The sequence below is a fragment of the Rattus norvegicus genome, chromosome 4, assembly GCF_036323735.1.
Source record: "Rattus norvegicus strain BN/NHsdMcwi chromosome 4, GRCr8, whole genome shotgun sequence".
Classification (NCBI taxonomy): domain Eukaryota; kingdom Metazoa; phylum Chordata; class Mammalia; order Rodentia; family Muridae; genus Rattus; species Rattus norvegicus.
The window spans coordinates 172,220,073-172,246,041 of record NC_086022.1 but is presented as its reverse complement, the minus strand read 5'-3'; the positions used below and the strand labels follow the sequence as shown (position 1 = coordinate 172,246,041).

The following is a 25,969-nucleotide window of genomic DNA, read 5'->3' as shown; positions in this document are numbered from 1 at the left end:
CCGCCGGATCACCCCTCTATTTTATGCACCTGGGAACGGAGGCTCAGTGTGTTAACCAGTGGGCTTCCCAAAGTCAGGCAGTAGTTGGCAGAGGTGAGCTAGAACCTGGGAAAAACTGGTTCACTCCTGAGCTCGTGCCGCTTCTCCCGACGTTAGCCAGAGTTCTGGTGGGAATCTAGATCCTGAGGTAGCTTTGTACCTCAGAATTTTCATTCCATTTAGTGAATTTAGTGTGGGTTCTTGCCTGTGACCTACAGTTGTTTATCGGGATTAATTTTTTTATTTGTAATTATCTATCTCTGCGCAGGCGTGTGCACGACTGCAGTTACCTGCAGAAGCCAGAACACGGTGTCTGGTCCCATGGAGTTACAGGCTGCTATAAGACACTGACATACATGGCTGTTGTGCACCAAACTCAGGTCTTCTAGAAGAACAGCAAATGCTCTTCACCTCTGAGCTGTTTATCCAGCTCCATGATCTACAGTTTTTAAGACTTAGTACTAGACCTTTATTCAATGATGTGCTATATCCATTAATTTGAGGTTTTCTAGTCTTCAAATCTAGGGTTTTTTTTCCTTTGAGCCTGATTTCCATCCCCATCCTCACAGCCACCTGAGAGTGACATGTTCTGACTAGTGTTCTCTGTGTGTCAGAGAACGGAGAGAGAAGAGTGACAGCTCCCACAAGGACACTAACATCACCTTTTAAAAGCTCATTAAAACACTTAGAGTGACCTCAAGGGACCGATAGAGGCTTTTGTGACAAGCTTTGTTTACTGGTGTACTCCTGCATTAGTCAGGGTCTCCTGAGAGAAGAGGCCAACGGAGCGACAGAGATAGAGGAGGATGAGAAGGGATTTGTCTCACAAGGATGGCGGCTGGGACAGCTTACCGTGGGCTCTCTTCATATCAGAGAACCAAGGACATTGGTAGCTGTGACGGGTCCAGAAGCCTCAGCATTAGGGAAGCCATTGATGTAATTCTCAGACTTAAGGACCAACTCTTGAGAGCCTGGTAGGGAAGACCCACGTTTCAGTCTAAAAGCCAGAGACCATGGAGCTCTGACATGGCAAGGCAAAAGAAAATGAGCATCCTGGATCGGGAAGAGAGAGTAGCAACTGACTCTTCTGCTACCCCAGTGTTCCATTTATACCTCCAGTTGATTGGGGGGTAACTGGTTACAGTCAGGAAAGATGGACCCCACTCAGCAGACTGACCTCCAGAACCATGCTCGCTGGCGTGCTCAGACCCAGAGCTCCACAGCCAACTAGGTATCCCTTAATACAGTGAAGTCGATGCCCCAAATTAACAATGTCCTGTTCAGGAGACTCAGGGATGGAGACCGGGAACTCTGTTGTCAGTCAGATCCTGTTCGATGACTTTGGGACTCTGAACAGGTTTTACGACCTCCTTAGACCTCAGCCCTTCACCGTAGCATGAGAGTACTGTGTACTCCCAGGCAACTGGGTGACTAAGAAGATGGCATGACTCAAAAGCATCATGTGTGTGATGTCGTACCCAGTGTGTAAAATGCTGCTAAGAGTTAGCAGTTCAGACATAATGGCCTGAGTAAGACACAGTAAAGCCAGACGACGTTATATAGTGGAATGGGAGGGGCTCCTGAGCCTTCACCCCAGCGAGGAGCTAATGACAGTTGATGACTTATCCGGGGAGCGGAGTCTGGTTTTTATTTTTAAGGGCGTGGCTCCTTCTAAATGTATGATGCTCCAGTGCTTGGCTCCACACCCTCGATGTGGATAGCACATTTTGGATTTGGTGGGAGGAGGGAGCGTGGGCCTGAGAGGAGTTGGGGGAGCAACTGGGAATGAAGGTGATCACAGTGGTACATCGTACGCATGTGTGAATAAACTGAAAATGTTCTTCAAGAGGGAAAGCAAGTGTGAGTACTGCAGAGGGCAGGCCCTAGGACTAGGCAACCTTGACTTCAGAGACACAGGCTGTTGTGGGTGGGAATTAATGGGAGGAAGTGTGGCCTCTGTGGACCAGGGGGACAGTGGTGAAACCCAGGTGAAGCTCTCCCGAGATTCCAGCCCCAGGTTGGTAGATTTCCACATGGAATATTTAATTGTGCACCACCTCGAGAATTTTGTATTATGACACTTTTCTAATGCTATAATAAGGTCCCCGGGGTTGGACGCCTTAAAAGTAAAGAGGCTTACTTGGCTCATGCTCTTAGAGGCTGAAAGTTCGAGGCAGGACAGCCCCCTGGTCTAGCCCCTGGTGAGGGACTGATGATGACAAACCATGTTACAACGATAGGAGCACCTGTGACAGCAATTCTATAACAGGACAGGGAGGCAGAGAGTCAACCATCATGCTTGCTCATTTTGTGAGAAGAGCTAGCTCTCTTCTGAGACCAGCATTAATCTCTTCTGAGGACAGCAATTTCCCCCTACCCCACTGACCTAATTAACTTCCACGAAACTGTTAAAGGTGAACCACCAAACCTCCTGTCTGTGACCATTTGTGAGACACAGTCAGACCATCTCCAACCCATGGCAGGTCCAACCCACAAGCCCTGGGATGGACATACTCACGGGTGAATGCCCCCGTCGCTTATTAAACACCTCCTGCTACCAGGCATTCTGCAGGCTGGGACTCCATCACAAGGAAACATGTATGTGTCCTGCTCTCTCCTTTGGCCACGTGCATCTGACTATGAGACGGATCTGCAAACAAATGTTGCTACCACATGATAGAAATGCCCCTAGGTGTCCCATCGCGTGGGCTCAGAGAAAGCTGGTTTTTGGCTGATACTTTATTTCTGAAGGCGAGGAGTTTCTAAGAATGGGAGACTGATCACCAAGTACAAAGAATTACTCCGATATATTTTAATCTAGGTGCGGCAGTTGCTCCAAAATTGGAAGAAGCCGTCTTAGCTTACTTTACTGTTGCTCTGATGAAAGACACTGACCAAAAGCAACCCGGGGAGGAAAGGCTGTTTTGACTTAGATGCTGGGTCTGTCTCCGAAGGAAGGCAGGGCAGGAGCAGAGGCAGGAACCATGGAGGAAAGCTACTTGGTGACCAGTTCTCTCTCCTGTCTTCTCTCTTTCTCTTCCCTACTCTCCCCTCCTTTACCTCTTTCTTTTCTTCTCAAATAACTTTCAAATACAGCTCAGGATCACCAGAGTGGGCTGGGCCCTCCCATGATAATTAGCAATAAAGGAAAGGCCCCAAAGACACCCTCACAGGCCGGTCTCTCATGGAGACAATTCCTCAGGTGAAGTTCTCACCTCCCAGTTGGGTGAACATGACCGCTAAATCAGCCATCTCAGAAGTCAGTCTTTGAATTTTTCTAGTGACATTCATGTATCCACTACAATTTAGATCAGTAAAAATTACAGACAAAATCTGGTCGGTTAGTGAAGGATAACCAATTACTCCAGGCTGCACTATGCAAGAGTACTTCAGATGTGTTTCTTGATGTTCATTTATAACCACGGGGATTGTTCTTGGCATTTTTGGAAGTGAGTCGATAGTTAATATAAAAATGTTAGATATCAGAAAAATAATTAGGTGCTGACAATGAGAAAATCTGCTACTAAATATTTAACACTAGGTACTCAGAATAATGCAGTTTATATAAAATATTAAAATATCTGAGATGTTTCATATATATAATGATTCATACTTAAGCACAGCCACACACCAGATGGTGAGAATTCTAGTGCTGGTCCCTGAATGCTGACCTACCAAATTGAATGCTACCTTGCCACACTGGATGGAAGAAAGGTTTTCTTTTTCTTTTTCTTTTTCTTTTTCTTTTTCTTTCTTTCTTTTTTTTTTTTTTGTCCTAACTTGCAGGATAAAAAGCTCCTAGGTAATAAAACCAAAATTGAACTTCAAATGCTTTTTTCTTTCCATCAATTTATGCCCAATTCCACCTCGTCACCTGAGAATTTGTAATAATTTAACCTCCAAATCCATCATGCAGTCTTGAAGAACATAAGCCGTCATTTACCAATTGGTTCATTCCATGTCCTTCAGTAGCGTGCCCCAGGCCAATAAAAGGTGAATACAAACTTTGGAAGTAAATGACACCCACAGGAGAGTGGGGGGGGTCACAGGAGAGTGGGGGATGGAGTGGTTTGGTGATCAGGAGCCCTTGCTGTATTTGCAGAAGATCCAAGTTTGGTTCCCAGCATCCATATTGTATAGCTCACAACAGTCTGTGACTCTAGCTTCAGGGATCCAGCGCCCTCTTCTGGCCTCCTTGGGTACCTGCACTCAATGTGCACATGCTCCCATACAGATACACAGGAGGCACACATCTAGAGAAACAATAAAAACAGATCCTTAACAAAACAACTGCTAATGGAACCAACCCCCTAGAGCCTGGCAATTTTCCAATAGTTTTAAGCAATCATTACTTTGCAGAGAACTTGGTGTGCTGTTATTACCAATAAGGACATTAGCAGTTAGTAGCAAAAGGAATGTAACATGTTAAGTGAGGTATTGTGAGAAATGCCTTCTATCTGAGGCACTGGTTACTGTTGCTAGTTAGTGAAAACAAGTATGTTACCTTCTGGGATCAGGTGGCTAAACTTTAAATTAGTATTTTTAATGTTTCTATTATAATATACAAGTTTTTTGATATAACATCTTGCTTTTTTAAAGTATACCATCAAATAATTCATGTATATATGAAAGTATATGTATAGTAGAATAGTATAACGAACGCAGTATAATCATAGCTTCCGCGGTTGCTAATCCTTGGCCCCTCTTGCTTTGTTTCTGTCCCGCTTCAGGTTGTTGCTTGTGTGTGTTTGTATAAAGGTCTCACTCTGTAGCCCAAGTTGGGCCTGACCTTACCTCTCACCCTCCAAGTGCTGGAATTATAGCCAAGTGCACCACGCTCAGCTATACATTTGTTTATATCCTCCCTTACAAAGTCAATCAAACTTCAATCCTTAAATATATTAAATTAAATACAGCATCTGTTATTCTCCTATATATCAATACTTCTAAAAGATTTGACTATAATTTCATTGTCATTGTCCAAATATTACTAGGTATTCAGTTAGTGTCCGACATGTTAGTAGTCTCACAGAGGTCTTTTTGGCAAAGACTTCTAGTCAAAGACTCAATAAAGCTCTCTGACTGATAGGACTCAGTTCTACTCATATTCTGCTCCCTAAGGCAGCTCCATTTGCCCTGTGGAGTTTCCTAACAGCAGGTGATTCCAGTCTCCCTTTGAGTAGCACAGTGTCCCTCTGTCTTGTGCAAATTTATGCGCTTGTGTGGGGAAGTGGTAGAAAGAACCAGGATTGAAACCAAATTTGAGTTTTTCCTTCCTCTTTGCCTCTGTTCATCTTTCCTTTTCTCTCTCCATATTGCTTGCTTCCTTTCCTCCTTGTTGTACAGTAGATCCCTCCTCCCCAGTGAGAAACATTTTGTGAGATTGTTTTTCTCTCTGCTCTTTTGCCTAAATACTCAGGCTTTGGGGCGTGTGTGTGTGTGTGTGCGCGTGTAAATTTTGATTATAATAACCACCAAGTTTTCTCCCTTTTACCTAGAATACTTTCATATGAAACCTTACTCTTACTGTTTCAGTAATGTGTAGCTTATAAAAAGGAAACTTGGATACATGCTCGATTCTTTTAAAGTTTTTAATGGTAGGAGCTGTGTGGGGAAAGCTGATATGTTCATGAGAAGTTCTCGCAGACTACAGAGTCATAGAGTGGAATTCTGTATACATATGTATCTGTAAATGATAAAAGGATGGAAAAGCATTGGCTTTAAAGGAACATGAAATCATGTCAATGATAGCTCATAAGTCATCTTGTGTTTTGAGGAATGCGCTTCTGAAAATGAAGTGGTTCCGTCCCCTACTTAGTCATCTCTGGACCTACCGTGGGAGCATGCGTCTGCAGAGAGACTTTGCTGCCTTTGGTTCTGCAGTGACCATTGCCCCTTTAGACAAGTGATTTGATGTCTGTGTCTTCTGTCACATCATGCTAATTGAAGAGCCTCCTGCCCAGGGCTGTTGTCATGGTTGGTTGAAGTCAAGTACAGTGAGCATGTGCACTAGACACACACAGCGCATGCTCCTCTCTGGACTCACACAGCGCATGCTCCACTCTGGACTCACACAGCGCATGCTCCACTCTGAACCCCACCCAGCCCATGCTCCCTGTCAGTTTCTTTGCAGAGTAAACAGGGAGAGCCTCTGAGGCTTGATCTTATGCTTCAGCCTGCTGAATGTTACTGTTTTATATCCCTTGAGTTGAAATGTGTAGACATTGAGTATCAGTAGCTGTTAATGTCCGTGAGAGGCCAACTCTCCTGCATCCTCTTGCTGATACTCTGTTATATTAACCAGAAAAACGAGCATTTATGTCTGTCTTTGATGGTATTTCTCACTGAGCTGTGAGCTATTGGAGGGAAACCCTTATGATATAAAATTGATTATAACATATTGCTGATTATACTTATTGGGCCTGAGTCACTAATATTTTCACTAACTACAATAACGTTTCATTTTTCGTTGAGTCTAGTAATATAATTTTTACAGTCACAAGCAGGTACATTTTCTAGATATCCAGCCACACAAACGAGAGCACAGGTTTGAAACGTGAGAATTTGAAGATTATAAATATCTTTGGATGTGTGTGTACGATATATATATAGTGTATATCTCTATATATAGTGTATATGTATATATAATATATATATATATATTATATATATAGTGTCTTCCTTGAACACTCTGTCTTGTTTCTTGACATAGAGATCCTAGAGATCCTAGACCAGAAGCTCCATGAGTCAGGGAGACTGGCTGGCCAGCAAGTCACAGTGACCTTTCTCTCCATCCTTACTGGGGGCACTAGAATGTACCCAGTTCTCACATGGGTGCTGGGGATTGAAGTCCGTTCTTCATGCTTGTATGGCAAGCATTGTTTATCAACTGAACTGTTTCCCCAATCTCTTAAGATGTTTTATCATATAAGTTACAGTAGCATCAGTCATTTTAATAACATGAAATTTTAAAATAATTCACTACAAGTTTAAATAACTTGGTTGCTATTTTTATCAAAAGGCTTTGGGTCAAATACCTCTGTGCAACTGTACATGGGAAATATGTAAACAGGCCTCTTTTACTTATAGTTGACAGAGTGCTAGAAAATATTAAAATAGGCCAAACTAAATATCTGTTCCATTTAGTGTTAGACATGCATTCAAATCTCCCCTTAAATATTAGTTTGCGCAGAACCTCTCAGATCCTGTAAGGATTAAATCAAGAGTGAATGCTCCTGTGATAAACTTAGCCTGCTACCTTGCTCTGCATGCTCTGCCCTTTGTCGTGAATTTTATTTTGAATTTAGATTAAAGCGAGAAGCACCAGTGAACCATTTATATGATGCAAAGCAATTATTGCTTGGATACTTTCTTTCAAAATGAGTATTTTACTGTTGTCCTATTTTTATATGCAGGCCAGCTACATGTGAGACGGCACTCAGTGCACTGAAGTGAGCGCAAGAACCAGGGATTATTTTCATCTCTGAGGTGAGTCTTCTCGCAGAATAATTGGTCTGTTTTCTGGAGACATAGCTCAATTTGTGGGATGCTTCCTTGGTGTGCAGTGAGCCCTGGATTCCTTCCCCAGCAGGGCATAAACTAGGTGAGGTGCATACCCCTTAGTTAGCTATCTGAACAGTAGGGAGGTGGAGGCTGGAGGATTATCTTGGAGTGGGGGTGGTCTGGTGCTGCTATCTAGTCAAATGCTAATACTGACTCCTAAGATAACCCCTGCTATGAGTAGATCCTCAGGCACACTAGGTGATGTTGAGTGAACCTTGCTCCCCAGTTTAAAACTATTGGGGCTACAGCCGCTTGCTTGGGGAAGTAGAAGAAGCAGAGTTTAAGTTCATGGGTCACAGGTTGGGAACCTCGAGACAAAGAAGGAAGACGAGAGAACAGAAGGGATGGACCAGGGGCATGTGCCTGAGGGAAATGGACCCCGAGGACAGGCTGGTAGAGCAGAAATAGCCCAGGAGAAGCCCAAACAGCAAGCATTGGGGCAGCACAGTCCAGGAAGTAGCCAGTCTAGTGTTAGAGAATTAGACTAGGGCTAATTTGCCCGGCAATTGTGCTGACACTAAATAAATAAACAAATAATCCATCATCTGTCTCCCATTCGTTCGAAAGCTAATGGGGATAGAGATGGTTTAATAATCTATAAGCTTTGGTTACATAGAAAGTCTGGCACACAAGAGACCCTGCCTCAAAACATACAAGCCACCTGCTGTTTCTTTGCGTGCACGTGTTTTGTAATCATTGACGCTTCATTCATGAATTTCAGTTATTTCTATATCCCCATTACCCTCTCTCTTCCCTTCTCCCTCTCCCACTGAAACCCTTCTTCGCAGAAGCTCTTCTACTTTTGTAATCTTTAGTGTGTGGCCCAAGGAGTCTAATTAGTGTTGCTTACATGAGGGTGGGGTGGAGGGTACTTACTGGAGCGTTGAGCAATTACCACTGGCTACATCTTTCAGGAAAGTGACTCCTTTTTCCTGCCAGCAGCCTGGAGCTGCTGAGGCCCCTCCCCCACCCCCTTCCATCCATGAAGAAATGTTGACATTGATGGACCCAAACCTTTTTTTTCTAGCGTCTTTAAAAACGTTACATACGTACGTACGTACGTACATACATACAATGTGTCTTGATCATAGCCACTCCTTCTCTTCCTTAGCCCTCCCCAACACATGCCTTTCTCAACTTCATATTTATTTTCGTTATATTCCTTTCCTTTCATTATTCTCCCTTTAGTATTTATTTAATGAGGACAGCCAGTGTGGCATAGACGGCCTATTAGATGCCACAGCCCCAAAGGAAAGTGAGTGTTCCTCCATCAGTAGGTATTCACTACCAAGAACTCTTCAGTTGGGGTGGGGCCTTGTATGCTCCTGCCCACTCTCTGCTGTGCTGTTGACAAGCTCGATCTTGTACAGATCTTACACAGGTATCCATGGTTGCAGGAGTTCATGCACACAATAATCCTCTTGTATCTAGAAGGCTTCTCTGTGTGCTATGTTGCCCTATCAACTGATTCTGCTATTCCCCCACCTTTTCTGTGACAGCCACCAGTCCTTAGACTGCTTGTTACTGTCAGGAGCTCAGGAGTGCAATCCAGTTATCTAAGGATGCCAGCCATTATGTGGATGTTGGTGAGACCTGCAGGCTGGGGGTCCAGAGCTCCTCATTAGTAACTGCCTGGCTGCCTCAGATGCCCTTCACTGTTGTCATCTAGGGTCTGGGTGTCATTGTCGCACTGTGCCTTGTCGCTTACCTTGGTAATACTGTAGAATTAAACTGATATTTTGCATCTGAAAAACTGAGAGGTCAAGGGGTTAACATTGTGAATTTCCACGGGGAATCAAATGAGAGTCAGTCTATGCAGAGAATCTTTTTCAGCATGGAAAACTTCACTGTTGTTTTAGCCTGACACCCCTGGGCCAGTAGCGAGATGGGGCGCGTGATGCCTGCAGCTGAGTAAATGCACAGAGTGAAAGGAGAAGTCAACTAGGAAGCAGTAGTGTGAGGGAGGGGGAAGAGGCAAGTACAAAGCAGTGCGAGGAAAGAAGAAGAATCACTCACATGGTCGTGAACCCATGGATGGCACTCCAAGAATTCTGCTACTGGGAAATATTTAAGGGACTCATCAGCCTATAGATTATGAGAAATGATCTGTTAGAGCTATTCTCATGGTATTTTTAGTGGTTTTCATTCTCCTGATGTGGAAAAAGAGCTTCTGTTTTTCCCCTTCTCTGGTTTTGAGCCATTCATCTGGACGCCTCCAAGCTCTACTACGAGGCTTAGTGAGACCAAGTAGGCGCTCCTTATCACCATCAATATTTTTACTTCCTTTACTTCTGTTGCTGCTCCTCAGCAACATGTGGTCTTCTGTCTGTGTGGCGTAGGATTTCACACATTCCCACGCTTCCTCACTCTCGTAGAAGGTAGGCAGAAGACATTTGTAATGTGCCAGATTCTATTTAGTGAGCAGGATTGCCGTATTTCCTTCTTGTTGTTAGTTTCACAAATACTGGCCTAATGATGGTAAGGTTTTTCTGAGGCTTCTCATTCCTTTGTAGATAGTCGGTTTGGCCATCTTCTGTCTAATGGGTGGTGTGACTATTTATGGGTCTGGAACAAACTGCCATTTTGTTTTCAGTTTCCCTGGCTCCCCCCCTTAGCAACTGTGGAGCAGAGTTCAGGCTGCTAGCAATGATTAACACGGCATCCTTAAGACCAGAGCAGGCTCCCTGGTTTTAATTCTTTATCCATTGACCCTCTAACTTATCGCTTGGCTAACTCATCGGCTAACTTTCGTGTCCTCTTTCTGTTGTTGAAAACCAGATTCTTTTGCGTCTTTAATAAGCGCTGATTCTCAGTTTTCCTTTGTGTTCCGTCAACCCCAAAAGAAATCAGTTACTTCAAAGTAACATCTGTAAAGTCCTTCAGCAGTCGTCTTTTTGTTTAGATAATGAGTATAGGATGGGGGAACAGCTTCATTTGGGATGGGCCTTGTGTGCTTCATCACGGAATACAATAGTCTTCTTCATTGCATTCTGATAAAGCCTCTGGTAGGTACCTTATTTGAGCCCGTGCAGTCATGTGATCCTATTTATAAATTGTTAGAATTTAAGGAGATGTGTGGAGAGAGGACAGAGTGTACTTTGTCAGGCAAGGGTCCCTACTGCTGTCTGCCTTCTCTTCATAGCCATCCCTTGACACAGTTACATGGGGGGAGTTCAAAGGAATCTCTGTTCGAGTGGGTTTGCTCCGCATGACTGTGGTTCGATAAAGACCTGTTAGCACAGTAGGTCATCCTGAGAGACTGTGCATAGTAGGTATACTGTTCTCATTTGTTAAGATGAGTAAGTCCAGCCTGGCCACTCGTCCTGACTGACATTACCACCTCTTCAGAGAAATGAGTTAATTGGTTACCAATGAGCTGTGTTTGCGGATCCTGTTGGGATGATATGAGTTACACAGCCTGACCTTGGGTTTACCGCCTTTCAGGTCAATTTAAGAAAAATAGCATTACCAACTTAAAAGAAAGAATTAACTTTTCAGCTTGTGTTTCTTCTTTATACACAAGATGAACGCTTCCACCTCACAGTCGGGTTTTTAGAGTAGACACAATGGGCTCCAGTTGTAGCTGAGAGGTTCAGTGCTTGGAGTCCCTGGAGCTCATCCTGAGCACCATCTCTCCAAGCAACAGCAGCAGAAACAACAACAACATCAACAACAACAGCAACAACAACAACAACAGCAACATCATCATCAAAAACAACAATGACATCAACAACATCAATAACAACATCAACAACATCAATAACAACATCAACAACATCAATAACAACATCAACATCAATAACAACATCAACAACATCAATAACAACATCAACAACATCAATAATAACATCAACAACATCAGCAATAACATCAACAACAACATCAACAACATCAATAATAACATCAACAACATCAGCAATAACATCAACAACAACAACATCAACAACATCAATAACAACATCAACAACATCAACAACATCAGCAATAACATCAACAACAACATCAACAACATCAATAACAACAACAACAACAACAGTAAATCCAGTCTTACGGTGATTGATCACACAGCTTGCTTTATCTACACACAAACACATGTACACGGTTCATGTCTGTCTTTGTATTTCAGAGTCTGAGAGTACAGGCTATAGGGCTAGATAATACCTCACTGCTGGGTGTGATTAGAATTACTGCTCTATGATGAAACGTTTTAGAAAGAATAGTAGAGGGAAAAAAATCACCCTATTCTATTCAGAAGATAGTTAATATTTTTGAGTTTTAGCATGAAGTTCACATAAGTCTATAAAAAGCCAGGAGTCCACAGAAACGGTTTTAATGGCAGAAAGCTGACTTTTGACTCTGTAAAAATACTTAATTATTTTATCTTTAAGATTACGAGCGATCCATTTAGAGGGTTTGGTAAAACTAGCAAAAAACAACCAATCAAAACAAACAAACAAAAAAACCACACACACAAAAAAACAAAAACCAAAAAAAAAAAACCCCAAAAAACAAAAAACAAAAACAAAAAAACCCAAATCCATGTTACACTTGCCTAGAATGTTTCCAACAGTCTCCAAAAAGGTTAATTTCCTTGTCATGTGAAGACAGACTTCTAAGAGCCTGCGGTGTGTATTGTTGACAGAACTTCCTGTCTGGGAGTCATTTCTGAAATCAGTAAATAGAACATACCGCCGTGCGGAGATACATGGTTCGGGGATTAATTTTAGAAGCAATAGAGTCTTGTGCAGGTGAATATTTTTAATTTTTGTGTAGATAAAGAACGGCCCACAGTTTGTCGCCACGTTTTTGGTCACGTGGGTAGTCACGTGAGCTTCCTGAGGAAGTGGAGCGTACACGGGCCAGATCATAACCTGGGACTGTGATCATTGTGAGGAGTTTGTAATAGAAACAAAGACAAGTGCGTGTTGATGAGGGGCAGAGGCCGGCCCACGCTGGTGTCAGTCAGCCGCGTGTCTGATTACAAGCTCTGGGACTTTCCTTAGCAACCAAGACGGCCAAGGTAGAGTGCGCACTGGAGGAAATGAAGGTTTCATCTTGGAAGAGTTCATAGTTTCACAGGCAAAATCAGGATCTTTTGTCTTAGGGCTTTGGGTTTGGGTCGCCTCCAGGTTCCAGTGATCCGAAGCCAGCTGATCCCGTTAAAGTTTTACTTTTTCAAATTATCCTGGAAAATGTGCTGTGATCAAACTGTAAACCGCAACCTAGAAGCCGGTGCTAAGAGGCAAGGCAGTGTTTCATTTATCCTTCTCAGGGTGGCTGGCGGCAGACGCCTAATAGTTATCAAGATCCGACCTTGAAGCCAGCCTCCGTGTGCCCCTGGGCAAGGACTAAGCAGTCCAAGCAGTTACTTCCTTAGCTGTAAAAACTCAAGGTCAACATACCTATGCAGTTGTGGAATGGATATGCAATTGAGTATTGGAGCATGTGCAGTCACATATTAATTAAGGGATAGTCACACTTAGTTACAATTATCAGTGTGAATATCAATAGCTGAAGTTGAAAAACCTAGAAAAATCCTGTTAGGAACAGATCATTTTGTCATAGACAGATTGATTGGCTCTTATTTTGGGAACCAAACTTGCGTAGATGCTATCTATATTTTATGTAGTTTTGATGAAATCAGAAAATTGGAAAGTTATCTTAAGTGAACTATTTTACTCAATAATGAATAGGGCCTGGTGTATAGATTCTAGAAGTTCAAATCCCTTCAGACTATAGTGTGAAGGTCCAATCCGGATAGATACTTAGTGTATATTGAAAGGTTATATATGTGCGTGGTGGGGCTCTGATTCCTGGCAAGTGCTCTCTGGGCACTCGAAGATTCCTTGGGATTTTCGTGGAGAAAGTAAAATGTTAGGTAGGCCTGTAGAAGACAAGAGGAAGGAAGATGTGGAGAGGAGAGGGGTGGGAGGGAGGGAGGGGGGGGGAGGAAGAAAAATCATGACCATAGGCGTAGGGAGCTACTTTCAGTTCTAGGCCTTTGGAAATGTACTTTGAGTCTCTCTGTCTGTCTCTGTCTCTGTCTGTATCTCTGTCTCTCTCTGTCTCTGTCTCTCTCTGTCTCTCTCTCTGTCTCTCTCTCTGTCTCTCTCTCTGTCTCTCTCTCTCTCTCTCTCTCTCTCTCTCTCTCTCTCTCTCTTTCTCTCTCAGACTTGAGACAGGATCCCACTCTGTACTTCTGACTGACGTAGAAACTCATTACGTGTTGGTCTTGAATGTAGACTGAGCCTCCCATCTCTATCTTGAAAGTGCTAGGATTACACGCATGTTCCCTTGCTCCGGACCCTGGAGTAATTTGGAAACGATTATATAAGAAGGGGATGAGGGTTACACAAACCTGGGGAGTTAGTCATATGGAGTGGAGCTGTAAATAAATGCCTCTGTCTGTCATACGGGTGGGGCAACCTCAAAGTGTTAGAAATAAGCCACACACGTCTACATAATCCTTAGGCTAGGAAGAAGTCTCGATAAATCAATAAACATGGGCCGGGAAGTGGCTCGGTCAGTAAAGTGGTTTATGAACCTGAGGCCCCAGGTTTAGATCCTCTAGCATTCAAATAGAAACTGAGTGTGACAGTATATGTCTGCAGTTCCAGGATTGGAGAAGTGGAGATAGGGACTCATTGGAAAGCCCTGGCCAGCCAGCATAGTAGAGAAGATGAGATCCAGGCTCAGAGAGACCTTGTCTCAAATAATAAGTTAGAGCGTGATCAAGGAAGATACCTAACGTTGACCTCTGGTCTTCCCATACATGGACACACCCATGAGCATACACTCCCCCCCCCCACACTCGCACTAAAAATACATTAAGCCAAATGAAAATGAAAGCAGGATGTACCGAAATTATCCAAATTCGTAGGATATAATTAAAGCTGAGCTAGAAGTAACAAAACTGCTGTATCAGAAATACCCTGTGCCTTTGACTCCTTTGCTTCCAGAAATAGCTGCTGACGGCTGAAGAAAGAGTCCTTGGACTTGAAGAAGGAAATGGAAACGTTCCAAACCGAGAAGCAAAGAATGAAAAAGCATTGGGCAGAATATCTAAAACGTCAAGACAGCCAGGGAGGGCATACCCTGTGCAGAAATGGAAATACCATCAGAAAAGGAAGGAATCAAAAGAAACATTTGACATAGAAATAGTTGAGAATTTTCCAACATTAATGACAGTCATCAAAGTGTGGGTAGATGCCCCAGCCCCCACAGGTAGTGTCTATTCCTCCAGCTGTGGGAGTCGTCCAACCAAAGAGAAGATCTCGGGAGAAGCCAGTGGGATAGGAGGAGGACAGAGTGAGACCATCATTCCTGGTGTTTTAAGGAGCTCTGAAGAACGGGGTCCTCTGGTGTCAGGAAACCAAGCGTGAACCTATGGTGTAGAACTTGGTGTCCAGCAGAGTTATACCTCAGAAATGATACAGGAGTGTGAACCCTCTGAAGGGGCCAGCAAGTTGTAATCTAACCTCCATGTCTGCGCCTTACCTGTGTTTCTACCTGTGTGCACACGAAGTAAATACTTCTGAAACTAATCTCTAACAGAATAAGAAGAGTCCGACTGGGAATTTCCCCCCAGGTAGGGTGTAGCCCACCTTGGAGGAAATGCTGAAGGAAATACGATGCGTGCATATTTTCTTCCATTCCGAGTCTTGTCTGTTTGGTTTTCTTAACTGAACATTTTTATTTACTTGAAATTTCCTTCAAAAGCCTGATCTCAAAATATCCCATATGCATAGCTTTTCTGCATCTGTCACTTCTGCCTCAGATGTGGTTGCCTCCCGGAATCTCAGACATAGAAATTATTTTGCATTCAGAATAAACTCAGGAGACTGAAATACAAACAGCAGAACCAGTGTCCTTGGGCTTTATGTTTTGTAAGAAGTTATGTGTTCTCCTTGGAGTGTCCTGCCTGGGGTGAGCTGTAATGTGGACCTTCAGACCCTTCAAGTTTATTGGATCAGTGTAGCACTCAGCAGGGCGTTCCCATGGATCACCGTGTTTGTATGATATTCTCCAAGAGTCTTTCAAGTAAAGACTTACCTTTCAGCACACCGGGACCTGGGATGGTTAAAATGCTGCTCCTATGGTTTCTTCAACTTGACATCCTGGATTATCAGTAGTTTGACCCAGGACACTGTGTGAATTTGACATACAAACACACACCCAAGTCACCCTCTGGTTTCAAAATGGCGCCCATGAGCTGGCTTCTGTGTCTGTTTCTGAGCTTGTTACCATGGTGATGAATTGTCTGCCTAGTTTTTTAGTTGGCCTGATTCTCCTGGCTTCGGTCACCTGTGTTTTCCTATTACCGGTTGATCATACTTTGAGCAAAAGTTAAATTTCCATCATTAAGGAGCAGGGAGGCAGAGGGCAAAAGTAGTGATTTAGTAGAATTAGCTACATCAATGCTTTTAATTTCCCGATTATTTCCTTTCAGTGGAAGCTAGCAGGAGCCTCACCACTTCCCATGGTTCCTAGCCCTTCAGACCCGATAGAAAATGGTTATTCCCTACTGCTGACAACAACTTGTTGTACTTTGTAGAAGCATCATGGGAGAGGTAAATAGAAGTTGACAACAGCATTTGAGACAGGACACTAGACTGCCCGTCCTTTGTTTGAGTGAGTCAACACCGACACTTTGGCTTTACTGTGTATAAGTGGAACAGAGAGGCAGCTGTTTTAAAGTTTCTATCTACAACCTTAAAACAAACGTTAAATTATGATGTAACAGTGAGGGATGTGCGAGGTGAGGCAAGGTCTTCGAGAAAATGAAATGAAAGGTTGATGTTTGGGGATGTGTGCATTCCATACGCTCAAAGTAAGAGGTGCTCCACCAGGTCTTTACCCACGACGAAAGTCAAGCTGTGGAGAATTCTACATCGGCCTTCAGACAGATACTAAGCCGTCCAAGCAGCCGTCGGCAGCCTGGGGAGTGTGAGCAGCACAGGCGTGGTTGTTGAAGGGTGACTCAGAGGGAACTGAGCAAATAAAAGATGCCACTTGGGTGTGATGGCGATTTAAGGGAGCTAGTGAACTTTGAACTCAGGAAAAATGTCACTTGCTGAATTACGGCCATTGGTCTCTCACCCTAAGTTTGTCACATCAGACAGCATTCATATTAGTCCAGTTGTGGATGTGACACATCTCCTCCCGCTCTTGTGACTCAAAGTGTACAGAGTGGCGAACCTGTTCTCCATGCCACGTTAGAGAGTATTCACCTCTCACCTTCTCTTCCGCATCATTCACGGAAGGCAGCGATCGTTTCTGCATCTAGGATAACCACGTGACGTCTTCTATACCCAAGGCAGTGACGGCACAAAGGACTGTTTCTCAGGAGGCAGAGGGGAACGGGGAGAGCTAGTGACCAGCTAGATTTAGAAAAGGGTAGAAACAACAGTCACGTCACACTCGCTTACAGCCCAAAGGCTGAGGAGTGAGTGATGCTCTCACTCGAAAACCTGCCTCTTGTGTCCATCCTGCTGTGAGGGTAACTTTGTATATCTGTGATGTCTCTGTCAAGAAAACATGCTGTGTGTACTGGTATGTTTTCAACGTTTGCTGAAATCTGGGGAAATCCAGGCTTTGCCAAAAACCCTTTCTAACACTTTGTGGTTTTGATTTGTTTTTGCTCTTTGAGACAAACTCTCATATACCACAACTTGACCTCAAATTCACTATGTAGCCAAAGGTAGCCAGGAACTCTTATTTTCCTACCCCTGCCTCCCATGTGCTGGGATTATAGGCATGTACCACCACACCTGGCTTCTTGACCATTCTTGTAAGCCATCTATTCGGGTCGGCACTGTAGGGCTTTACTCAGGATTTTCCCCTGGAACTTAGGCACACGCGTGAGCTCTGTATTGCCTCACCCAGGGGTCTGTTCCTAAGGCTTTCTGCCTGACAACCACAGGGACTGACTGACTCTGCTCTCTCCACAGAAGAGGAGGGCACTCCCGATTCCTCCACCCTTGAGTCCATCCCTGGTGGTTCCTGTCTCTCCTGTGTCGTTTATGAACTTTTCTGCTCTGGCTTTGTTCTTCCTACGAGAGTCATTCCCAGACCTTCTCTCTTCTACAGTCCTTTAATTTCTTTTGGGAAATAACCATGTACTAACTCCCTCCAGAGCCTTCCCAACTGTAGAAGAGAAGGCAGTTTGCTTCCCAAGGCCACCTTGCTTGCCCACTTGGGTTATCCTACCAGCTTCTCAGTGGCTACTGTGCTAAGCCACTCTGCTGTCTCCTCCTCTTGTTCTTCCCCTTCTCTCTCCTCCTTCTTGAGAGACAGAGGCTTACCAGGTAGTCCCTTGGATGACCTCACATTTCTGGTGATCTTCCTGCCTTAGTCTCCAAAGTGCTGTGACTGCAGGCATTTGTCACCATGCCAGGAGGAAATTTCTTTACTTGAAGATATTATCATTATGTTGTGTGTGTGTGTGTGTGTGTGTGTGTGTGTGTGTGTCAGGTCTCCTGAAAGAGAAGAAAGCTCTCTTAAGCACTGGGCCACCTCTTTAGCGCTGTCTTATATCTAAGCATGATTTGGTTAGACGGTTGTTTCAGTTACTGTTCATGCTGTCCACTGTGCACATGCTGCTTGCATGTTTCTATGTCTCTCCTCATCTATGTTTTTGGTTAGCCTAAAGGGCAAATCCCTCATCTTTTTGCTAAAGCAGACATCCCACTCATAGGAGAAATTTCAGCAAATGCTTAAGATGCCTTTGTAATGAATACACACTAGTCCGCTGTGAGTAGGGCAGCTGTGTGTTTGCTCACCCATCCCCTGTCCTTGGAAAGTGTTGAGTCAAGGCTGCTGTCATGAGATCTTTGCAGAGCTGATGAGCAAAGCCAGGGCTTCATAGTGCGTGAATCACTGTGTGAGTAAAGGAGATCACATTGCAGCCCTGTTTGATAAGGCTAAATACATGAGAATTAAGAATAATCAAAAGGTGGGGATTCAGATGTAGCTCATTGAGAGCTGGGCAGCATGGCAATCCCTCAACACACACACACACACGCACAACGTACACACATACAGACACAAATGCACACATGTATACACACATACATACACGTACACATACACACACGAACATACACATACATACACATACATATGTACACGATACACACATACATATACATACATATGCATACCATACACACACATACAGACTTAGGTACACATGCATGCACACAACACACATGCACACATACACACACATGCATATAAACACTCATACACACTATGCATGCACTCACAAATAATAGAAAGAAAAGTGCTATGTACACTCCAAGACTTGTGTCTACACAAGAAAATCCCTCTGAGTCTTTGTAAATTTATTCTTCTCTCCTCTAATGACTGCAGCCTTCCCTCTCTCCACTCTTTCTACTACCCCACTGCCACCCTTCTCCCCCAAATCAATTGCTCTCTTTTCCCTTCAGAAAAGAACAGGCCTCCCAGGGGTAGTAACAGAACTCTGCTAGGCACACACTCTCCCATCAAGGCTGGGTGAGGCAATCCAGTATGAGGAAAAGGGTCCTAAGAGCAGGCAAAAGAGTCAGAGACAGCCCCACTCCCACTGTTAGGAGGCCCACACCCAGCTGCAGGACTATAATGTGTACACAGAAGATCCTGCCCAGACCCATGCTGCCATCTCAGTCTCTGAGAGCCCCTATGTGTCCTGCTTAGTTGATTCTGTGGGCCATGTTCTCCTGGTGTCCTTGATCCCTCTGGCTTAGACAGGCTCCATAGATGAACAGAAATTGGCTTCAATATTCAGCAGAAGAGATCTGCCACCTTCCGTTCATCTATTAGCATGGATCTGAGGGCAGTGCCAGCCTCCCGGAATGAAGAAGAATATTTGCCTCAAAGTAAACAAAGTAAATTTTTAAAGCCCGTTTCCTGAGAGAAGATGGGGTTGTGGATCGTCATCTCTGGGTGGTGAGTTTTATTTCACTGTTACGGTGATAATGACTGAAGGGGAACTGGAGAGCAGTTTATTTTCACGCCTTTTTTAAGCCCCTGGAGATAAGAACTTAGAAGATTGATAGGTTTTTTTTTTTTTTTTAAAAATAACGCAATCTGCATTCTTTCAATTGCTGTGCTCTCTATAAACACATCACCTTGCAAAGCAGAGTGTTGCCAAGGGAGTTGTGTGGGTGTCATGCATGCACACGTATGGAACAGAAGAAAAGGATTCTTTAAAATCTACACAGAGTGGCCATTTCATAAGTACCCACACACACAGCGGGCAACCGCAGTTCAAAATAGAATTCTCACCGATTTAGATTGACGCCTACATTATTTAAAGGCGCAGACAACTTTGACAAAGCTTTTTTTTTTTTCTTAATCTTTAAGACTCTAAATCTTAACATTTGCCAAATGGTAATATCAATGAAAAGAAATGTTTTGGTGGTGTTTAAAAATTACTATAAGACTGACTGTTGAAAGTTCATACGCCTGAGGACGGACTGACTAATTCATGAACGATATTTTGATTTTAAGTTATAAAACATTCACGTTAAGTTAACAAAGACGAGAATACTCAAAGATAAGAAGAAATAAAGGACAGTGTGGCTGAAGAGACGGCGCAGCGGTGAAGAGTACCGACTACTCTTCGACAGAACATGAGTTTGTTTTCCGTACATACTTGGTAGCTCACAACCATCTGTAATTCCAGTACAAGGGGTTGCTTTGTCCACAGGTAAACATGGTAAACATACATGCAGGCAAAACACTGATTTATGTAAAACAAAAATAAATAAAATCTTTGAAAAAAAAACAAAGGCAGTAACTGTCACTGATGTAGAAATGATGGGATATTTTAGTATAGTTTACTTTAAAACTTAAATTATGTTTGTAGTAGAAATTAATGTGGAAACCTGTTTGGATCCGGAGGTAGAGAGGTTAAGATGTAATATGTCTTCTAAAGATGACCCTATTTGAGAGGTCATTCAAAGGACAATTTTGGTTTTTCCTTCCTTTTTGATTTATCTGTTTTCATTTATGCATACAAATGTGTGCACCAAGCCTGTGCCTGGTGCCTGAGGAGGCCAGAATGGGCTTAGAGTATGAGAAGTGCCCAAGAGTGGAGAATCGGAGTTCTAGGCAAAGTTGGTGATGCACCCAAAGAGGCGGAGCTAGGGCAAAGTGAGGAGAAGAAAGTGAGGAGAGTCAGCAGCCTGGGGAAAGTTCTGGAAAGCTTTTGATTCAGCTGTAGGTCTTTCTCTCTCTCTCTCTCTCTCACTCTCTCTCTCTCTCTTCCCTCTCTCTCCTTCTGTCTTTCCCTGCTCCCCCCTCCCTTTCCTGCTATGTCGGTACAGTGGTGAGGTGGTGTGTATGTGTGAGTGTATGTGTGTATGAGTGTGTGTGAGTATGTGTGTCTGTGTGTGGACCTGTGTATGCGTGTGTATGTGCGTGCACAAGAGCGTATGTTTGTGTGTGTGAGTGTGTGTGCGTGTGTGCATGTGTGTGAGTGTATGTGTGTATGTTTGTGTGTGCATGTGTGTGCATGTGTGAATGTATTTGTGTATGGTTGTATGTGCATGTGTGAGTGTTTATGTGTATGTTGGTGCGTGCGCGCATGCATGTGTGTGTGTGTGTGTGTGTGTGTGTGTGTAGCACTAAGCTTAGATCCCAGGGCCTTCGTTCATGTTCGGCAGATGTTTTATCATAGAATGTCCACTTCCTGCGTGGTAAGAAAGTAGTATGACCACCGTGTCCACTGTCACTATCAAGTGAAGAGGACTTATGGTTTCTATTGCCTCATTATCCTAAGTACCAACCAGGTTATTGGGTGGGGGGATAGAGAGGTGTGTGATCTTTGTTGCTCTACCACTAATTACGCAGGTAATCGGGCACTGTGCACTGCTTCTCACCCTGTTCTTCCCATCAGTCTCTGCAGAAGATACAGTTGTCACAACCAAGTAGCCTAGTGAGGTAGTGTGGCTGACAAAATTAACAGACTTGGGATCTGAACCTGTCCCTGCCCGTTAACCCGAGTTCTTTACAGCTCTGTTTCGGTTCCAACATTAATGATTATTGTGACATTACATTACACTAAATTAGAGAGCCAGGTTTGGCCAAGCCCATGGCTTTTGATAATAAGAAACCATCACTGGATAAAGACTTATTGAATATGTTTTCTACACTCCCCTGCCCTGCCCTGTCAGGCACACAAAGGAAATGAGTAATGTCATTAGAATGCTGATTACAAGAAAATTAGCACATAAACATGAGGACTTGAGTTTGAATCCCTATTGTCCACACATGCCTGGAAGTGAAGACGGAAGGATCCCGGGCTCACTGGCCAGGTAAACCAGCCGAGTAGCTGAGTCAGTTCGTTCCAGTTTCAGTTAGAGACCCTGCCTTTTAAAACTCATACAAGTATTTAGAAGGACAACTGACCCATGGGGCTGCCTCAAACATGCACACACATGAAGCCCTGTGCACATACATAAACCCTCAACATGAAAAACATAAGTTCTTGGGTCTGTAAGTTAGCCAAGGTCAGCAGCTAGGTCTGCATGCTAACCAAGGTCAGCCATTGGGAGAAAGAATCACCTTTTTGTCTCCCTCAAAACAAACTTGAAAGCAACATTTAATGCTTCGCTGATTGATGGTAAGCTTTCATTACATTTACTTCCAGCCTAAGGCTGTAACCACTTTCTGCTGCCTGGCCAAATCTGGTGGTGCAGCATCCAGAAAAGTCAGGCCACTTATCAACCTGCCTGTGTCCTGTCTTCTTTCAGGACTTTGTCTCTCTGATTGACTCTCTCTGATCCTTTACTTATTAGTATTATACAAGCTTCAGGGGCCATTCAATGTGCAGATCTGATGACAGGTTTATTGTCACAGGACAGCCTGAGCCACTATTGACAAAGCTTGCTCTAGACTGTTAATCTGAAGGCAGACAGTTCATTCTGTTTATCGCAGCGCTACACGGTTTATGCGGTTTAATCTCCCAAGACCATGTACACGGCGTTAGCTTGTTAAAAAGAATGTATCGACAGAATGATATTTTGCTGCACTTCAAATGATCCGTGGTTTGAAATTAAGCTTAGGCATTCTGCCACTTTTTTTTTTTTTTTCTTTTTTGGTCTTCATGGGCTCTTGGTGTGCTCACCAACTGGCCCTCTCCTCTTCCTTCCCCTCCCACTTCCAACCCAGTGCTACCTAGGATGTGCTTGTAAACAAATAATGTGAAGCTAACACAATACCTTTCTGCTCAGGTAAGAGTTGAGGTAACCCAGGGTTGATAACCCCGTATGAAATGCTTGCACTTCCTAGGCCATGGCTGAGGACCTCAGAGCACTTAGGATTTTAATGAGCTAAAGTGGAAGCGCCTGCCATTGCTTGAAAGACTTCACTTTTGCTGAAAGGATACATTTAAAACCATCATTTTAAGTGCAGTTTAACATGGCGTGTGTTCTCTTAGCCAGCTGCAGGGACATGACTGTTCTCTGTGTCTGGTGAACTGAGGAACCTTTAAAAGGAAAAGTTAATGGGCAGAGAAACTGCGGTGCTGTGTCCCCAAAGCTTTCATTTCCCTCCTCTGAGAAATCCTTTGTATGTGGCCTGTTTCATCAGAGTCTGTTTAAATGGAAATTCTCAGAGGAAATGGGACTGTCTGTGGAAAGGGTTATGGGACCCTTTGAAAGGTGAATTTATATTATACACGCCATCCTTATGCCTTTTGTCTGTCAGCAGTGGGTTCTCTGACTATTTGGTTATTTCATTTTCCCCCTTTGAAATTACAGGCTTCTTTTTTTTTAATTAAAAAGAGTAAAGTCACTAATTATTGCATTTTATCACAAAATCTAGTGGAGTAGATTTTCTTTCTAAATTTAAATTGGGAAAATCTCCTAGAGAGTTAGATCACAATGAGTATCACCAACCAGTCTCCTGTTTCAGAAGAGGAGTGGGGGCTGGAGAGGGCAGCCCCATTTCCACAAGGTTGCAGATGGCTGATGTCAATGCTGCCCTGCTTGGTGCTGAGACCTCTACATTCTGACCTGTCATAGTCATGGTCTACAGAGAGGGCCAAGGCACGGTTTTTCTTCTCCACTTTCCCTACTTGTAAGGGTTGCTCGGTTTCTGGTTAAAATTTCCCAATGAGATTGTCTCAGTTAGGATTTTGCTGCTGTGAACAGACACCATGACCAAGGCAACTCTTATAAGGACAGTATATGTTCTTACTCCCATCAAAATATATGAAGAGAATTTGAACGTTTTTTAAACTGTATTTTAATATATTCGTGTGCATATACATGTGTGGATGTGTGTGTGTGCCTGTGCGCCATGGCCTACAAGGAGAGATCCGGGACCTCTTTCAGAAGGTAGTTTTCTCTTTCTACCATGTAAGATCTAGGGAGTCAAAGTAAGGCAGCCAGCTTTGGCAGCAAGCACTTTACACTGGGCTACGTTACAGGCCCTGTAGATTGATTTTGAGAAGGCGAGGTGTTTTTGAGCATGAGAGAGGAAGACGTGACGAGAGATGTGATTAACCAGGACCAGATCCTGGTAATGGAAAGGGAGTCTGTACTTACACCCTGTAGGGCAGATGATGACACGTCTACCCAGAATTGGCTGTCTAGCCATCGGTTGTTACTGGCCTCCTGTTGTTTGGGATCTGAGGGTCTCAGCTGTCAGTTCTGTAGCTTGTCTTGTGTGCCTCTCTAAAGAGTGCAGAAGAGGAAGTAGGTTACTAGTAAAAGTGCACACAGTCATAGCACTTTCTAGAAGGAAGAGAACTGGCCATAACCAAGCCCGTGCCATTCCAAGTACATGAATGACATGGCGCGGGATGACTTTTGCTCAACAGTTTTGTTCTAGAAAGGTGGGGAAGCCAGCAATCCCCGTGCACTCAGATTGGCCTATGACATTAGCTGTCTGAGTGCACAACAGCGAGTTGGCAATGGTCTCAGCCTCTGCAGTTTTTACTAGTGTTAGGACAATGACAGCTACATACTGCTGTCACCCACCTTTACTGACACATCACTAACTACTTCCTGCTGACTCATAGCAGAGAGTGTACCAGCATTTTGTCACGCTAACAGCAGAGGATTGATCATATGTTATTATTAGGGATCTGCTTACTTGTAGTTGGAAACATTTCTAACTATCCTTCTTTTTGTTTTTTGTTTTTAATGTGCACATTTCTGTGTCTCTGTGTATGTGCATTTGTGTGTAGGTTCCTATGTAGTTCCCACTGGAGTGGGAGTTACTCCCTGGGAGATGGGTTCTGGGAACTGAACTCGGGGCCTCTGCAATAGCAGCAAACGTTCTTAACCACTCAACCACTTACCCCCCAGTCCCATTTCTTTTTGGCATACGACAAAAGAAAGGGCTCATGAGACGGTATTGTGACTATGTCGGAATGTGTTGGAATTGGGTTTGATCTGATATCAGATCTTAAGTATGTTGATGCTCCGAGATGTCAGGCTGGGATGTTTGCTGCTGTTGTACTGATCCTGGGCACGTCTTTTTGTTTTGGAGTTCATTGTGTTTGCTTTTAACATCATTCTCAGCAAAGACACAAAGCTGGTGCTCTCCGTTTTCCTCCAGTCAGTGTCATGACTCTCGAGGTGATGTTTTTTTGAAATGGATACGAATGTGTGGAATGTTTATCCAGAAAGGCCCTTGGGATCAAGCCTGTGGCAAAGAAGGAAATACTACAGGGTAGAGGAGGCAATTAGACTACCAGGTAGTGGGGGCCACATCTGACCCCGTGTGGATCTACAGAGTGGAGATGGCTCTCTGCCACTGTCCTCATTCAGGAGAAGGGACCATGTTTTCATATTCCACATGACAACCTGACAAGCCATCCCTGGGAAGGGAAAGAGGGCGTGATGTTGGGAGAGGCTGCTTCAAGCAAGGCTATTAGCCGCAGGCTGTGTGTGCAGGCAGCATGCGGCTTCTGGGGAAATGAACTCTATCCTGCCTGGGAAGCTTAGAGCCTGTCTGTTTCCACTCCTTCTTTTTCTTTTTGCAAGAACAGTGAAAAAACCTGGCCTTGGGCTGAGCCTCAACTTCTAAGAATGAGGTGACAGAGAGTGGAGTGGACAGGGCCTGGGAGAGGGAAAAAAGTGTGCCGTGGAGCAGGTCATCCAGCCAGCTCAACTGAGGCCTTGATAGCTGCTTTCAAAGTTCTGTCTGCAGAAATGGCGGTTTTGCGTCACATAAAACCTGATAAAACTGGTTGTTCCGTGCAGCAAGATGTTCTTTTCTTTTTGGGAACAAATCCTGTTCTGCTGAACCTTATCTGTTCAGTTTTCGTCATACATTTCTATTCTTTATATTTTTCTTCTTCTTACCTTTAGTAATTCATTCTTTTGTCAAATCTTCATTTTTTTTTTTT

General features: G+C 43.8%; 1 protein-coding gene and 1 long non-coding RNA gene across 8 annotated transcripts in view; one reads left to right on the top strand and one right to left on the bottom strand.

The window, feature by feature from the left end:
- The window catches only part of Eps8 (EGFR pathway substrate 8, signaling adaptor), a 172,174-nt gene that overhangs the window by 45,629 nt on the left and 100,576 nt on the right, over positions 1–25,969 (top strand). For 6 of the 7 annotated variants that reach the window (XM_063286162.1, XM_063286158.1, XM_063286160.1 and 3 more), the window contains exon 2: positions 7,455–7,527. The exons of the other annotated variant lie outside the window; for it this stretch is intronic. The gene's annotated coding sequence lies outside the window, so the exon portion shown is untranslated. The remainder of the gene's footprint in view (positions 1–7,454; positions 7,528–25,969) is intronic. 7 annotated transcript variants of the gene reach the window in all.
- LOC134486858 (uncharacterized) lies at positions 2,837–6,619 on the bottom strand. The gene is made up of 2 exons (XR_010066294.1): positions 5,874–6,619; positions 2,837–4,292 (listed from the first exon to the last, which is right to left on the bottom strand). It is a non-coding gene; the product is annotated as an uncharacterized LOC134486858 (long non-coding RNA).